The sequence below is a fragment of the Puntigrus tetrazona genome, chromosome 6, assembly GCF_018831695.1.
Source record: "Puntigrus tetrazona isolate hp1 chromosome 6, ASM1883169v1, whole genome shotgun sequence".
Classification (NCBI taxonomy): domain Eukaryota; kingdom Metazoa; phylum Chordata; class Actinopteri; order Cypriniformes; family Cyprinidae; genus Puntigrus; species Puntigrus tetrazona.
This window is the reverse complement of record NC_056704.1, coordinates 6,267,796-6,285,358: the sequence shown is the minus strand read 5'-3', so window position 1 is coordinate 6,285,358 and position 17,563 is coordinate 6,267,796. Positions and strand designations below refer to the sequence as shown.

Sequence of the window (17,563 nt, the reverse complement as noted above, 5' to 3'; positions counted from 1 at the left end):
TTCCCCGGAGCAGGAAACAGCACTGTCACAGCACCATCATGAAGCCTCTTTCACTGACACACACACACACACACACACACACAGGAGGTTTCATGAGAGCATGTTTTAAAGACTACATGTGACCACAGATTTCTGTCTTGTGTTTATGAGTTTCATTGAAAGAGGAAGTTTGGTTCAACAGGCTTATAGTGAAGTCATGGACCATGACTTGGCATGATTTTCCACTTAATAATCAGCAGAGGAAGTTCATGCATATTCAAGACAGCATTCTGATTGTTGCCAAATTATTACATAATTATTAATATGCAGTGTTTCTATTCAAGCAGCTTCAGCAAACGATGGTTAGAAAGCCTCTGAGCTGACCAGTGAATACGGTATGCTATTTAAATACAGTCTCTGAACATTTAAGAATACAAATCTTTGAGAAACGCTTTAGCATACAGCAGTGCATACAAAAATACAAATTGAATATTTTTTATGCTCTCGTTGGTAATTTAAATTTAAATAAACTGTCATGTAAACTAACACTAAAATTAAACTAAAATTTAGGTTATTTAACACTTGAAGAAAACTTTATTACTACATTTTATAAAGTCCTTATGTGGGGCTGAACAACAACAGATACAGACTAGGCCACAAAAAATATCTAAAAAAAATATAATTTTGATGTAAGTGTATAATTGACCCAAAAGGAGAGTTTACCTTGTGCATGCTTGATTCTCAAGAACCAGTGAAGGTTTCTTCTTGCAATATCAAGCATGCATGTTTGAAATTGATGAATCTTTTTATGTGCTTTTCAAAGCTTGAATGTATTAATCGTGTAGACCTTCTATGGATTGCCAAAAAAAGAAATAGAAATATCTTCTCAAGAGTGAGTACATGATGACAGGATTTTAATGTTTTTAAGCTGTCTCATGTTTTCTCTTTTACTTGTAGCCATGTTGTGGGGATATTATCCTCTTTTTTTTTTTTCTTTGTCCAGCCCGCTTATGTGGTTTGCTCAGTAAGTTCAAATGGGTTTGTTTAATTAATTCATTATTATTCTGACACACAATTATTCACTTTCTTCTTTCTTTCAATATGTCTCTCCTTCAGAGTGTCTGCTGAATAATTTACTGTGTTTAAGATGGGGAGGTGAAAAGGGAGGCTTTAAAAGCTGTTTGAGGGCCAAGGCTGCTGTTAGTGGGGGGTGTGTAAATGTAGCCCGTGTGTGTGTGTGTGTGTGTGTGAGAGAGAGACAGAGAGAGAGATACTCTCACATCTTGAGCTGTTAGTTCAGAAACCAGCTTTACCTCCAGGCTAGCTGGGCTCTTGATCCGTTCTGTTTTTCCTTTGGTTGCTGCTCAGCGTCTAGAGATGCCTGTCCAAGCAAAGCAGCAGGCTGTCTACATGGATTTTCAGGAGTCCAGGATCTATTTTAGCCCATTAAAATTTTATTCAGCTTGACTCCTCATAATCTGCTCTCTTATGGCACGTACAGACTTTTTGTACTCCGTGTTTTCGGAAAGACAAGGATTCTAAATTCTTCTTTTATTCATGTTACAGAGGGACTCCATGAAAGATGTCAGAGGAGGCGATTGTTATTGCCAAGTGGGACTATACGGCACAACAAGACCAGGAACTTGACATAAGGAAAATGAGCGCTTGTGGCTCCTGGATGATTCAAAAACATGGTGGAGAGTACTGAAATTCATCCAACAGAACGGGCTACGCCCCTTCCAATTACGTCGAGCGCAAGAACAGTCTAAAGAAAGGCTCTCTGGTGAAAAATCTCAAAGACACACTTGGTAAGAGACTTGTATTTTTTGATTTGTTTTAAGTAAGGGTTATCCAAAGGTTATCCAGTAATGTCAGGGTGATTTTGTAATACCCTTTTGTAACGATGACGAACAAAAATGTCCACGGATTTTTAAGAATAGTTTTAATTTAAACACAAAGGTAATATATTTTTCTCAGGTTAAATAAATGTGCATCTCAAGCATTTATTTTCCAAAAGCACACTGCTATTCAAAAGTATGAAATTAATATATTTTAGTAAGGATACATTAGCCTTCATAAAAGCAAAAAAACAAAACAAAACCTTCATCGTCGAGGGCGTGTAAGCAGAGGAAGCGCTAATTTAAAGGCTTTGGTTGAAAAACCCAATTAGTTTCCAGCCGTTAATCACACAGCGGAGAGAGCTGAACCGATCGATCGGCTGTGTCTCGGAGCATATTAAATGTGTGTATGTTGGTCAGCCTCGGCTCTCCTGGCTGAAATAAGAAAAATGTGTCCCAGGGTTTTCAGTGCTGACCACAATACAGTTATGACCGTTTTTGACCTTTGTTGATGGGTCTGTGCTTTGCCACAGAGCTGTTATGGTATGGTGTTATCTGCAGAATCATGCCTCGGTTTTTATAGTGGCATGATTGGTTATTGTTGTTGTTGTTATTCAGTTAAGCTCTAACCACCTGGCATGAACAAGCTAAAGGCAGCTGATATGCAGATGGTAGGAAATGAGCCGTGCTAATGGCAGTTGCGTCTTTTCCTTCAGCGTCCTTTTTAATCTTCCAATCAACTTCATGGTTTAAACAAGCATATTTCATAAGTTCATTTAATTTGTGTTTAAAGGCTCATGTAAACTAATTGTCAGATGTTTGGGATTATTACGATTTTTAAATATTTTCAGTGTTTTATTTTTACTCTAAAATGCAGTAACATTTGGCATTTGACAGCCATCAAGACACCTACACAAAGACAGAGATGTTTGTGGAATGCAAAATCATCGCTTTCTGAGACTATAAGAGCAATTAGGAGAGCCCTCCGCTCCATTTTGCTTTTCTGCTGACAGCTATTTACAAGATGTCCACACACAAACAGAATCATACTGCACCACCCCTTCAGGCTAAATGGCCTTCAACTCTCTGCCCCTTTGACCTTAACCTCTCTAGAACGGCCTTTCTCTCCTCCTCACTTTCCTTACGAAGCACGTTTCATGCTACGCTTAATTATTGACACATGGATCCCTGCATGGAGTCGAAGACAGGAAATGGCAGGAAGGAGTGCGAGAACCTCAGCAGTGAGACTACAGGCTGAGTTACTCTTTCTTGTACACTAAAGATCATTGTTAAATAGCTGTTTTGATGGCTTTTGGTTCATCTTTTTTTTTTTAGCTTTTTGTCACATCTCTGTCAATTAAAAAAAAATGCCTGAGTAATTAAATAAAACTATAAGGGTTTAGACTTTTTTTTTTTTTACATTTTGTCACTCTCCTTTCACAACCCAAAAAAATACACTTTACACTCTGCCACCTTTGAAAGTCTTTTTTTACTTGGCACTGAAACGGAGTCAAAAGCTGTCACGGCCGTACAGGCAGCCTCAATGCTTGGCCTTGGGTGTCATGTTTTAAAAGCACATCCTCTCCCCCGGTCTATTGGCCTATCGATCCTGGGTGGACAGAGTGAGGACAGCTCTCTCACTCGCTCTTTGTTCTTTCAGCGTGCTTTGATAAATGTACTCATCTGCCGTGTGTGAGGTCAGACTCAGGTGTGTTTATAGGCTACATAAATGAGGTGTGCGTGCTCATTTCTCGATTGCTCATTTTCTCTCGTATACGTGCATCGCGCGCACTGATGAGGTGGCTTATTGGTGTTTTTCACCTGCTGGCCTCATAATCTCATCTCACGCTCGTGTTTGAGGTCATTCAGTCAATGCCGCTCATGAATATAGCTCCTGTCTTCATCCCCGCACCCAATTTGCAGTTGTCAAGGTTACTCCCCTCTGCTCATCCATTGTGACAAGGTTACCCTTTCTCTGGCAGCCTTCATCTGTCACGCTCTGTATTTTTGCATTTTTTTCCTCTGTGTTTTTTTTTTTCTTCTTATCGGTGTGTAAAGATTGCATTTACTCTAATTGGGAAAACTTTGTGAGCTCTGTAGAGAAGGGAAATTAAAGACAACATTATTCACCACCATGTTATTCCAAAGCTGTATGAATTAAAGAAAAATCGAAGAATGACTGTGCAGCCCTTTCCAATGCAATTATAGTGAAAGGTTACAGCGTATTCTAAGGATGTATGATAGTTTTATGGAAGGAACAGAGAGTTCAGTGAAATCATTATTCATAAGTCGTAGTTTTGTTTTGTGTTAAATATGGTACATCGAGATATGTTGCAGGAAATTTGACGTCAATGATAACCAGTCAGAATATACATGATAACCAATGACATTTGATTTGATTTTATTGTTGTCAAACCTGGAGTGATTTACATATTTGAAGTTTAGGTTAGATCTGTAGTTCTTCACCGGTGTCCGGTTATATTTTTTTTTAATATATATACAGCGGTGGCCAAAACTATTACAACACTAGTATTTTCACCTATTTAAAAAAAAATGGTCAGTTATTTCTATATTTTGTTGTAATATGCCAGTAGGAAATATCAGTTTACATTTCAAAACATTCATTTTTCCATTAATTTTAATAATCCAGTGAGATTCTTGCTTGCACAAAAGAGTCTGACGACAGCCAGTTCTCCACACAAACCTACCCAGCAGGCATATGATGTTGATATTTGGTTATATTTTGGTTGCAACATCAGGTGACCAAAATTCAACATCTAATATCAATGTCAGCTGATGTTGATATTCCTTGTTTTTAGGTCGTGTTACCAAATCCAACATTATGTCAACGTCAAATACTGACGTCAACCTGTTTTTCATTTTCAACCGAAATCTGTCTGTCCGACGTCATGTCCGACGTCAGTCTGATGTTATATAGACGTCCGGTGCCTGGTGGGTACATGGAAAGCTACAGTACTGTTAAAAGTTTTAGGCACCTAACAGAAAGCTGTAAAATGAGGATGTCGTCAAAATAGTGCCGTAAATATATTTCATTTATTAACTAAATTAATTCAACATTTGGTGTCTTTGCATTAAAGCAGCTTTTGCCTAGGAGCCATAGTTTTTGCACCGTTAGGTCTCTTGGCATTCCTACTGACACACTACAGGAAAAGATAGAAATAACTGACTTAAAAACCATTTTTAGCTGGTGAAAGACCCCTGAAGAACATTCAAGTTATAGTGAAAAACCTTACATTACAGCATATGAAGCAGAGGAGCCTGCTCTATTAGCCTACATTACTGTAGCTGCTGTTGTTGGAGACCGTGTGTGGCATTGGAGTCAAAATCTGGTTTTGGTTTTAATTTTAGTATGTTTGAAACAGCTGTTTTCTTGCACATTCTTGGTAAAATGTGATGTCTTTTGTCATAAATAACATCACAGTTTCAAGTATTGTGAAAACAGCCTGAGGTGGAGGTTAATTTTCCCACCCGTGTTCTCTTCTGTCGCAAGAAAGGTTTGTTCTTGTCTACACTCCTGTTAGGACGTGCGTGATTGGTGGCTTGCCTCTCTTCCCCTAAACGCACCCTTTAACATTATGCATGGCACAGTACACATAACACTTGGCACTAATGTTTGCAGAAAGTTCTCGAAAAATCGATTAGTTGTGCTGATCAAAACCATCTTGTGTGACAAGTGTTACAGTTTTCTGGTGTGGCATGATTGTGAATAATTCAACTGTTTATGTGATGTGAGTTGACCAGACTGCTGTTCTTTCAAGTTTTAATGTGTAGTAGCCAATGAAATCACAGACGGGCATATTAATGAAAGGCTTTTGATCATTGTTTGGCCTGTAAACAGCAGTGAAATGACTCAGTCTCCCCAACCAACCCTAAACAGACTAATGTTTGTTACCAGGAGTGTTATGATGATGACACTTCGTCTAACTGAAACGCCTTTCCTAATTTTTAACTTTGAGCTTGACAGAGTATGTATTTGAGAGTATGGTTTGGCATAAATCACAGATGTTCCACACTTCACGTTTTAGTGCAACCCCAACATGCAGATGTTAAGAGTTGCATCCTGCTGTCCTGAGAAAGTGTTTTTGTGGAAAACTTTGACCTAATAGCCTCAAAATTGCTGTCTGTAGAGGATTCTGGCTTTCTTTTTTTTTTTCATTTTTGGGCCAGTATTTTCTCATGTCATTGTATGCTAATAGAGAACTATTACATTATCTCATGGGGTTTTTTAGTAGTGTATTGCAAGTGGCTTACACCACATGACTGTTTCCCAAGAAATAACATTGAAGAAGTATTTCATGAAATGATAATTCACCCTGTTTTGTAAGTATCTTTTTTGAATGAATGTCATAATCTTCCAATGAAATGAGTGTTTTGACTTTCATAAGGAGACAATGACTTTCTGATGATGTATGCCAGACTGCTCCAATCAAATGAGTCATAAACCATTTCTTACCAAATTCAGCTGATCAGTCTCGAATCAAGTTTTCACCGTACATTGTTCTTTTTTGATAGTCCATTTCAATTGGTTTTGCACCACAATAAGATCTTTTGCTCCTGTTTTAATGTGACATTATGGTTTTCATAGCTGGTACAACTTAAATTGATTTACCCAAGGAACCATTTGCCAAACAACTAATTTGATACTGTGTGTGAGCGTGTGTGTGGGCACATTCTCGATAATAGAAGTATGGAAGTCTTCATCAGCAAAAGCAGAGATGGTCTGGTAATAGGGAAAACCAGACTGACCCTACATGCTTTAATGTGCGGTGTCGAGATAAGAGATCATTCACATAGTGCCCTCTCCTGGGTAATGTGATTTATATAGTGTCTTTACTAATCACCGAGACACTCATGCTTTAACTCTGAGCAGCAAAGTATCAGCAACTTTTAAAAAAGACAGTGTATATAAGATAAAGTTAAGGTACACTAAAGATTTTAGGTACAATACAGGTGTCTTGCTATTTTTGCCATTCTGATTGCTCAAACTAAGTCATGTAGTTCAGAAATGCAAAGATTTTCTTAAATAACAAAAGATACACGTTGCAGTTAAGCTGTACTGACTTGTATTGTTATTTTTGTCATCTTTTCTGCCATATTCACCATTGTGGTACCTTCAGCCATGGCATATAGTTGGCAAGAGTAAAAAAACAAAAACAAAAAAAAGGAAAAGAAATGCAGCAATTTTCATATGATTGATGAAATAAAAAGTAAATAATTAAATGACATCAAATTGGAGTTTGCCATTGTGATGGCTCAGACTGTGACATGTAGTTGGAAAGAGTCATGCAAAGAAATACACAAAGAAAATATAATGATCTTCTAGATTAGATTTTTTTATGTATTCACATAAAACTTTGAGATTTGGCTTAGCTTTTACTGCTGTCATATGTTTTACGTGTGCCATTGTGACAGCTCAGATGGAAGGAATTATGCAAAGAATATACAGTGTTAAGGTTTCCCAGAAAAAAAAAAATAATGGTGCACTTTAAAATAAATTTATAGCTTTGATTTTATAACCATGTTGGATCAAACTGTGGCATGTAGTTGGAATGAGTGATGTAAAGAAAGAGAAGAAAGTGTTGTGAGAAAAATGTAGTGAACTGCACTTTAAAACAATAGTTTTCTGATGTGTTCATATACCAAACATTGAGGTTTTTTGTCACATGACATTTCTTACCTTTTTGCCATTGTGATGGCGCTAACCAAGTCAAACTTCTCATGCAAGGAATGAAACGAAAGAATGTTAAGAAAGTTGTTACAGTATAAAAAAAAAAAAAAACATATGGTTTCACAGTATTGTCAGTACTGTTGTTTAAAGACCTTTCTTGAAAAAATGAAAATATGGCATATTTTATTCACCCCCAAGCCATCCAGGTGTATGTTTGCAGTGCTCGTGGATAGGGTAGCCCTTATTTTTAGGCTCCGTAAAATAAATATATTCATCGTGAAATGAACACCCAGAATGTGTTCTCTACAGCAGATTGATGGTGTCTGTCGACCACTGTAGTAGCAGCATCTCTGAACAGACCCAAGAAAGCAGACCCTGTCCTGATATCTGACATTTGGACAGGGTCAGCCAGAGATGTCTCTGCCACCAACAGAGTTGTCATAGACCTCCCAATAGAGTGGTCTCCTTGTCGGCATGGAGAGACAAATAGGCCTCGTCCTCTGTGGCAGCTGGACCAGCACTGAGGGGAAAGCTGCTGAAGACTCCACCAGCTAAAGAGAGCCTTGCAAGACTGGAACGTAGCAAGTGGTGGCGCTGAAGCAAATAAAGAGCACGGTCACTCTGGGATGTTCCCAAAGCATTTATGACGCAGCTCAAGTTCCTGAAGAGGAACAAAGAAGAACATGTGATTGTTTTAAAAACATATCCTTTTATAGATTAGAACAAGTCAGTAGTTTTGCTGCATTCATGTATAGTATAGTTTTAAGTTATAAACGGTTATGTTGGTTGTCCTAGTTAAACACGTGATCCAAAGTGACAGCAGTACTGCTGCTCAAGTCCATCACAGTCATGAATGTATTTATATGTGACTGTGACCTGGGGGACATCTAAAACAGCAAAGTCTTTTACGTGATTTGATTCAACAAAAGTTATTCAATCAACTGCAGCTTTCATACCTCAGTAAAACATGGAGCATCTGAGTACTAGTAAGCCACAAGTCTACAATAGAAATATTTAAATGCCTGGACATAGACCTTTCTTTATTTATATAAAAAAAAGCTATAATCATAGTTTTGTAATAAAACAAAATGAATTAGCTTGTGAATCAGGACGTGAACTGTCAGCTTGTGTCTCAAACAATTTAGCACTATTTGTTGTCATACGTTTTAAACGTAAGGGCTAGTTGAATGTGTTTCACGGGAAATGAAAACGCACATTTTTAGGTTTTTTTTTCTTTTCTTTTTTTTTTTTTTGTAAATGATTTTAGATCACATCATCAACGGTTTCTGTCAAATCTGTTATAACCAGAATCAAGTCAGATCTTGAGTCATGAGTTCACTCAACCAAGATTATTTATTTTTTTTCTACAGAAACGTTGGTTTTGCAATGAGTGCAACCTACACTAGAGGATTTTGAGCAATGCAGGGTAAAGTTACAAAGAAACAAAACCAACAAAAAAAAATAAAACCACACACAGCACTCCACTGCCATTTCAAATATTTAGAATAACAGAGTTAACTTAATAAAATTTTCTAAAACCTCTACAAACACATTTATGTGCATTTGTGCACTTACATACAGGTGTCCTAGTGTGCCTAGGTTAATTTCATGCTCCCATTAATTGTACAATGATGTTTAATTTATAATTATAAAATAATTATTTTGGGAATGTTTCATTTGAAAGAAAAGGCTTGTGTTTTCCTCCTTTTACAAAGTCCATTAAAGTTTTATATTCGGTCTTGTTTGTTGCCACAAGCAAACGATATACACAGCAGTGTGTGTGAATAGTGTGCCCTTCAGTTCATGTGTCATGTTCAAACTGATGACAGATATGTTTATCAAGTTCAGTGCTTGAAGCAGGAAAAAATGCCAGTCGTCTCTTGTGCACTGCCTGGGATATGCAAATTTATATTTGAATTTTTGACAGTGGAAAAAAAAATGCTTGGAAATATTGCTGGAACAACAAATGTATTTACTAAAGGAATCATTTGCTAAACAACTGTGTGTGTGTGTGTGTGTGTGTGTCTGTGTGTGAGAGAATGTACACTGAGGTATTAAAGCTGCAGTTGATTAATTAAAGACGTTTGTTGTATCAGATCATGTAATAAGACTTTGCTGTTTTAGGTGTCCCTCCTCTTTGATATTTACTATGGATAGTAACTATGGATACAGGTCACAGTCACATATGAATACATTCTAATACTTTTATATATTCAGATGCACATGCTTTAACTCCTGCTCTAAGTATTGCCAGCGCGTAAGAAATGATGGTATGCTAAAGATTAAGATATAGAAGTGCGTAGCAGCCAGCATTGAGTACTCCGTACCTGAATGTATCAAGCAATAGATTCAGTCATATGCCTCATATCTTTAACCCATGTTTTTTGATGGAATATTTAATTTGCCCTTTACAAGCTGCTACTGACTCTCAGGCATTCAGCAGGACACCCACGCAATTGACAATTCTCACTGACGTGATGTCTGTCTGTGAGAGATTTTGTTTATTATGCATGGTTAAGCAGTAACAGACAAAGAAGAGTACACCATTTTTGTGGGTCTGTAATTTAATAAAAAAGTTGTTTAGTATTTAACTCCATTCTGTACATTAGCAATGCGCAACACCAGACACAGTTCCCTCTTATTTAAATGGAAACATGTTTGAATGCACACAATCATCCTCTGCATTCCTGTCTCGAAAGATACACACATAGTATATCATGCTGATTTTCACTCGTAAAACTAGGGCACCTCTACTCCCTCTCCTCAGTTGAGCGGACACATGAACACCTGCACTCTCTTTTTTTATTCTTTCATGATATAGTGAGGAAGTTATTGTTATTTAGTATGCTCTGCAGGTGTGTATTGAGGGTCGCTAAGGGGGTGGAGGTAGAGAAGAGAGCGTGTGTGTGTGTGTGTGGTGTTTACTGAGTGAGAAAGGCAGTGGTGAGATGGGTGTGTGCGATGGGTGTGTGGATCTTCTGCTGCAGGAAGGAAACTGCTGGGTATAGTGTGTGTGTGATTGTGTGTTAATGTGTGTGAACATGTAGATGTTGTTATTATGCTATAATATATTTTAGGTGGGTCATTATGCTGATTGTCGCGGGTTGCAGTATTGAAAATGCCCAGATAAGCAATTAGATCTGTGCAGCATTGGTGCTAGCATTGTAAAAATGCGCTGTAAACTTATAAATACAATGTTTTGTGATGTAGTCATTTATGCAGCAACGTAACATTTTGGACTACTCGCCTATTGAAAAACACACACACACACACACACACACACACACATATATATATATATATATATATATATATATATATATATATATATATATATATATATATATATATATATATATATATATATATATATATATATATATATATATATATATATATATATCACATGACTGTCATGTTAACTCGCTATTAATCGTAATTAAATTTCACATTTTTATCTGTTCATCATGTTTTATCTGTGTATCTTAAATTAATTTTAATACTCTAATTGACATGGACATAGACATATGGATGCTTTATGCAATATTTGTGTATTATTATTATTATTATTAACACAGAGCATGAAGACTGGACATGTTTCAAAGGTCATAGATGTTTTTCAAAGAACTAATATGTATATATATCTTGGAAGATTTGAGAAAAAGGACAAAAGTTTTTTAGGGCTGTCAAGGCTTGTGAAATTTAGGCAAAATTAAAATGTCTTTAATGATCTTTACATGCATATTTAACATTTTTCATATGACCTTTTTATTTTTGAAGACAGAAATAATGAGATTAATTTAAAAAAATCTCTTTTTTTAAAAAAACAATATTGTTTTCTTTTGAATACAATAAAATCTTACTGACTTTGTGTGAATATATAATATTTTGATGGTTGGCAACAACAGTAGATGTAATGGAAAATGTGAGAAAGAAAGAAAGAAAGGGCAAATAGAGGACACAAGAGGAAATGTGGTGGGCCTCAGTAATGATATCACATGTCTTCTTTCAGCAGCAAATGATTAGTATTGATGAATTTACAGCGTTAATCAATATCCCTGCCCTTTCTCTTCAACTTCTAATTAGCAGAGCTCAGAGGCTTGAGTTTTACATAATGACCATGTCTGATGTCTAATAGCCTCCCTTTCTCTTTCTCAGGCCTGGGAAAAACGAAACGTAAAACGAGCACACGAGAAGCCTCTCCAACACCAAGCACAGACGAGTACTCGTCTAACGGGGGTGGAGCAGAACGAATATATGACCTGAACACTCCGGCGGTGGTGAAGTTTGCCTACAATGCGGAGCGGGAGGATGAGCTCAGCCTGGTGAAGGGATCCCAGCTGATGGTGATGGAGAAATGCAGTGACGGCTGGTGGAGGGGCAGCTATAACGGTCAGGTGGGCTGGTTCCCTTCCAACTACGTCCAGGAGGAAGAGCTGGAGGACTCCTCAGCCGACCTTCCCGACGTCTTCTCCTCGAGGCCGAGCCTCAGTAACGGTCAGGGCCCCAGAGTCCTTCACACCGTTCAGGACGCTCTACCCTTCAGCTCCGTGGACGGATGAGGAGCTGAACTTCGAGAAGGGCGAGACCATGGAGGTGCTGGAGAAGCCGGAGAAGCGACCCAGAGTGGTGGAGGTGTAAGAACTGCCGCGGGCAGGTGGGTCTGGTGCCAAAGAACTATGTGGTTGTGCTCAACGATGGCCCATTAGCCCCGGGCCCCCGTTCCCAGCAGGACGGCCACACGGGACCCTCCCACACGGGAAATTCGCCGGAAAGGATTGGTACTATGGCAACGTGACACGGCATCAGGCTGAGTGCGCGCTGAACGAGAGGGGTGGAGGAGACTTCCTTGTGCGAGACAGCGAGTCCTCTGTGAGTCAAGCGTTGATCTGGATCTAATCGAAATGCAGTAACCAGATAACCAGCTTTCAATAGTTGCAGTGATGTGTCCGTGGTGTCATTAGCTGGGCTGTTATTGGTTAAAAAAAAAATAACGGTTCATTTCTCTGAAAAATTAGAACAGAAATGTTTAAATTGAAGGGCTATAATGACAAACTGGAAAAAGGATATATAAAAATTAAATGAAATAATTGAAACTAAAGTAAAGTAAAAATCTAATAAAATGGCGAAAAGCACATAATGGAATTATTTATAAAGCAGAAAGTATAAAAATAAACTAATTCAGAATATTCTTAAATAAAGCAATTAAAAAATCCTATAAAAATATAAAGTATGAAAAGTATAAAAAAAACGAATCGAAAAGAAAGGCAATAGTATATAAATAATATTAAAATATTTGATATAATTGCAAGTGTAAGTTATAGTTTGAGGCGCTACGATAGTGGCTTTTACCAGTGTTTGTCACCATGTGCCAGAAACGATTGATCTGCTCCAGGACAGGTTATGCTCCGGGTTAGAGATCTTAAACTGAAATTAGACCAATCATTTGCAAGCAATGTGACATCTCTAATACAATAAAGTTATTCCACTGGTTTCTGTTCTGGATTAAAGGTCACTTCACAAGTTGCTAGAGTTTTGCAGACAATATTTTAAATTTTAATTTTAAAATTGTTTTATTCACATGTTATTTATTAGACATGTGGACAACTTTGTGCCTAACAAAAGTAATGATATTTATAAATTATGGATGGAATTTAATAATAACAGTGAAGTGTGTGTATATATATATGTATATATATATATATACACACATACACACTTCATATGTGGGATATTTTTTTGATTGGGTGCAACCAGCTTAATTCAGAGTTCAGCTGTGTTAAATAAGGATGACACCAAAAATGTGTAATACTGTGGAGCTGCCAGGAATCTAGGCTTGTGGCGCCACCTGTAGGCTGAAGTTCACTAAACAAACACTCTTATGTCTTTCTCTCTCCTTCTCTCCAGCCGAGTGATTTCTCAGTGTCTCTGAAAGCAGTCGGGAAGAACAAACACTTCAAAGTGCAGCTGTCGAATGGAGTTTACTGTATCGGACAACGCCGCTTCAATGCTATGGACGAACTGTTAGAGCACTACAAAAAAGCTCCCATCTTCACTAGTGAACATGGAGAGAAGCTTTACCTTATCAAACCCCTCCAGTGACCTTCCACACACAAATGAGCCTTACGACCAGACCAGATCTGACCTCAAACTGAGCCGAGTGATCTGCAACTCCTACTTACTGCTCATTTCTCACCAGCAAACCGGGACCTACTGAATGACCAACCCACAGGAAAATCGCAGGATGACGTTTCCGCCGCAGTGTCCTTTCTGTTCCCGTTGTCTCCACGTTGCTCAAGCTCTTCTCTTCTCCCGGAGTGGTTCACCTGAACGAACATCGCCTTTTCCCAAGTGATAATTGAAGCGCTTGCCCATGGCCTCGACCGACCGACAGCTCATTTTCTGTTCACAGTTAGCCGACATTGAGATACAAGAAAGCCTACAGGTGCGGCCTTTGTGGTCACAGGGCACGCGCACAAATCCAGACGAAGTGGAATGACACGAAACTGTATATACAGTGCACAGGAGTTGCCAAAGAGAGAGTCTGCTGGACGAACTGAGAAATGCCAACAGGAGGAGAGTCTTACGAGATGAATGTTTTGTAGATGCTTAACCAAATGTGCCACCTTCACATTCAAGCACTGCTCATTTAATATATAAATCTATATAAATATAAGAGAACTATATCCACCTCATTCAGATTCACACGTCTGTATCTGCATTCAAGTGTTGGCATAGACCTCCATGTTACAGCAAAACACTGTTAGAGTTACTTTTCTAAAGGGCGCCGTTCGAAAAAGAGCGGTTTGGTCTCTTTACAAATGAGTCCGTTCGGCTTTTAGCTCAAGAGCTTTTATAAAAAGTACGGTACAAATGAATGTTACTGAACATTATTATTTAAAACCATGTTTATTTAACGCGAGGGGGGAAAAAAGCAGCGGAGAAGGACGATGTAGTGAGATCCACATTCTACCATAGCTGTGCAAAACGTTTCAATACTTTTGTTTGATTAAACATTTTGCAAGAGTAGTGGGAAAGCTGTGTGCTTTTTATTGCCTCGTGGATATATTTTAAACGTTTTGGTAAGTTTTTGAAATCTCTTTTGAGCTCACCAAGGATGCATTTATTTGATTAAAATATACAGTAAAAAAAAAACATGTAGTAGTGTAAAATATTGTCACTCTTTAAAATAATTCTTGTTAAATCTACATTACTCCAGTCTTCGGGGTTACATGGCCTTTTAGAAATAAACCTAATGTGTTGATTTTTGGTACAGAATAAGAAATAATGTTTATGTTGCGATTATTATCTTAAGTGCTAAAGATTTTAGCATGAATATATTTTGTTAGTTTTCCAAGAATTCCTTGATGAATATAAAGTTGCACTCCATGAACATTTTCTATTAAAAATGAGAAAATATGCATTACGGAACAATATACATTGCAAAGAGTCATCTCAGAAATAGATGTATTTGACTATTTTCAGTGGGAAAATGTCACAGTAGATGTGTTTTTAATTTGGCTTCATAACACAAAAAAAGTCAGTCAAAGCATTGTGGGATATTCTAGTCAATGATCAATATGCTCTGATATATACTGTACATTTTTTTCCAAATGTTTTAGGCCATCTGTACACACGCATACCTCTATACATACTGAAAATGACTTGAATATTGTGCCCTTACAGCGAGTGTATCCTTCTAAAAGTCTTTGTGCTTGCATGCACTGCTCACGAGAGGGCGCTGAAGTTTTAATACTTTCTCGGTATTAAACCTTGTGTTGTAATCTATTAAGAACCCAGGGACAGTCTCTCAGTCTCTCAGCCAAGCCAGGGGCATCTGATATGACATTTCATTAATAACATTAAAAGCCCATATTATTTAGTTATTTTTTAACGACCTTTTATGCCGCGCTAAGTGACCGAAAACATCCTGCAAAGCGTTAAATCTGAAAGTGCATCATGGAGCGTTAAAAGCTATGGGGGTTGGACAAAGCTGTTTAAAAATAGGGTAAAAATAAATGCACATTATAAGAAAATAAAGTGTTTTTGACTTTGCACACGTCAAGCTGTGGTTTGGGACTCCTAAAACCAAAATATAAACCTCTCATAACCCTTATAATCTAAGCATTATTAGATTATAATCTAGTATCATTTGCCATGTCCTGCATTTGTATTGCCTCTCTGAAACATTTTGAACCATTCGAACGTTTTATTAAATTTTTGGCTGTTATAATTCATTTTTATAATGAATTGTATAATGAATTGTAATTGAAATTATAATGAATTATATAATCCAACCCCTATTCAGCATATTTATCTGTATGATGCAACAACGTTGTCTTTAAACACAACTAAACCATCAGAAACTAGAATACTCATGAGCTGTTAAGCATACTTACAGTTAGCCAATGCATGTGCTGAAGTTGAGTTTCAAATATGACAAATTAATACTAAACCTTCAGCTTTAGTGAATAGCTTTATTACTTTAGAAAGTCTCAGGCTAGTTCCTAGAGATGGTAGCCTTATTCCTTAACCTTGTGTGTTGAAGAAAAGCAAAATTATCATAAAATGTTTGATCACAGCAAACTGAGGACAAACCTGCAAAGTACCGTCAAAGACTTGACCTGATGAACGGAGTAAAAACATTTAAATGTACAGTATATAAGAAGAATGCATATGAGCATGGCCTTCATGTTTAGACGTCTTGCCGAATGCCACTCTTGACCAAGAAGAGCACAAAAAGGTGGCTTGAACGCGCTAAAGAGCAGAAGGTCAGACACGGAGGAGAACCGGTTTTGTTAAGGGGACGTTTTACTGTTATAGAAGTGGAGATTGTGGACCGTATGAAGGACATCGTGGATTTGGCAAGAGTTTAGATGCCTCTGGTGCAAAGACTTAACGTAATGATCAACGGACTTTCCTGCAGGACAATCGTACCAAAAAAATGTGTCGAATCTGCTTATGCTTGGTTCAGGGTTAAGTCTCCAGATTTACATCCCGTTTACATTAGTGCGTCTTCGTTTCAAAACGGCTTTTTATAATGATTTATACTGGCGTTTTTACACTACACAGCCGAAAACAGTGCTCACGCGTTCAGCGCCACACATCCGTTTCTCACGCAGAAAAACGTCCCTGCCGTATTTGGCCTTTAACTTCCGGTGTGTCTGTTTAAAACTGCTCCAGACAGCGCTCGTCACTGGCGGATTGATGTAGACGGCCAATCAAATCAAAGAAGTGCGCAGGGCTTACCGTTACAGCGCGACACCGTGGGACGTTTAAACCGTAAGCAAGGTTATTTTAACGACAACTAAAACTAAAAACACCTAATGAAAACACTATTTCGTAAACTGAAATAATAAAAATTACCAAATATTTAAAATAAATTAAAACGAAACGAAACTAACAACAATGACCCTAAATTCAAACTGAAATAAAATAATAACTAACAAAAATAAATACGCGTTTTGTAATGGTTACATTATGACCCCTTAAATATGCGAGCTGTGTGTGGCGCTTTAAGGAAATATCTGCAAATGGCGCGTGTAATGGGTTTATAAACGTCTTGGGTCAAGGGGTTGAATAATTTTGATTGTACCTGTATACATTTTCCAAATGAAATGTTCTCCACGTGAAACTGACACGCATACAGACGACACTGTATTCTTAAAAAAAAAAAAGTTTTCTTTAGTCTGTGAATTTTTGGACAGTGAGGCCTTTACTTTAACAAGGGGTTCTTTCAGCTGTGGAGAGAAGTGTGAGGATCTCCTGCAAACAAAAAGGTACAGAGTAAACGAGTAAAGAAATGTAAGGTATGACCTGAAAGGTCCATGTGAAAGGTAAATAGCACCGTTCCAGCCATGACTTAAAAGTCTGGGCACCAAGACACACCGCAGTCTCCAGGAACAGATGCTGCAGGTAATCTCAGGCATGATGCAAGATTCATTTCCGTGCTTTCTTTAATATATTTTTCCCCTTTCAAAATGTTCTATGTTTGAACCTCTTTGAAGTTTGACAAGGGGTAGAAAAATAATTGCTATATTGCTTTCAGTGGATGACC

At 37.7% G+C, this 17,563-nt stretch overlaps 1 pseudogene; it reads left to right on the top strand.

The window, feature by feature from the left end:
- The first annotated feature begins 1,546 nt into the window (after window positions 1-1,546).
- LOC122346542 lies at window positions 1,547-13,709 on the top strand (annotated as a pseudogene).
- The last annotated feature ends 3,854 nt before the right edge of the window (window positions 13,710-17,563 follow it).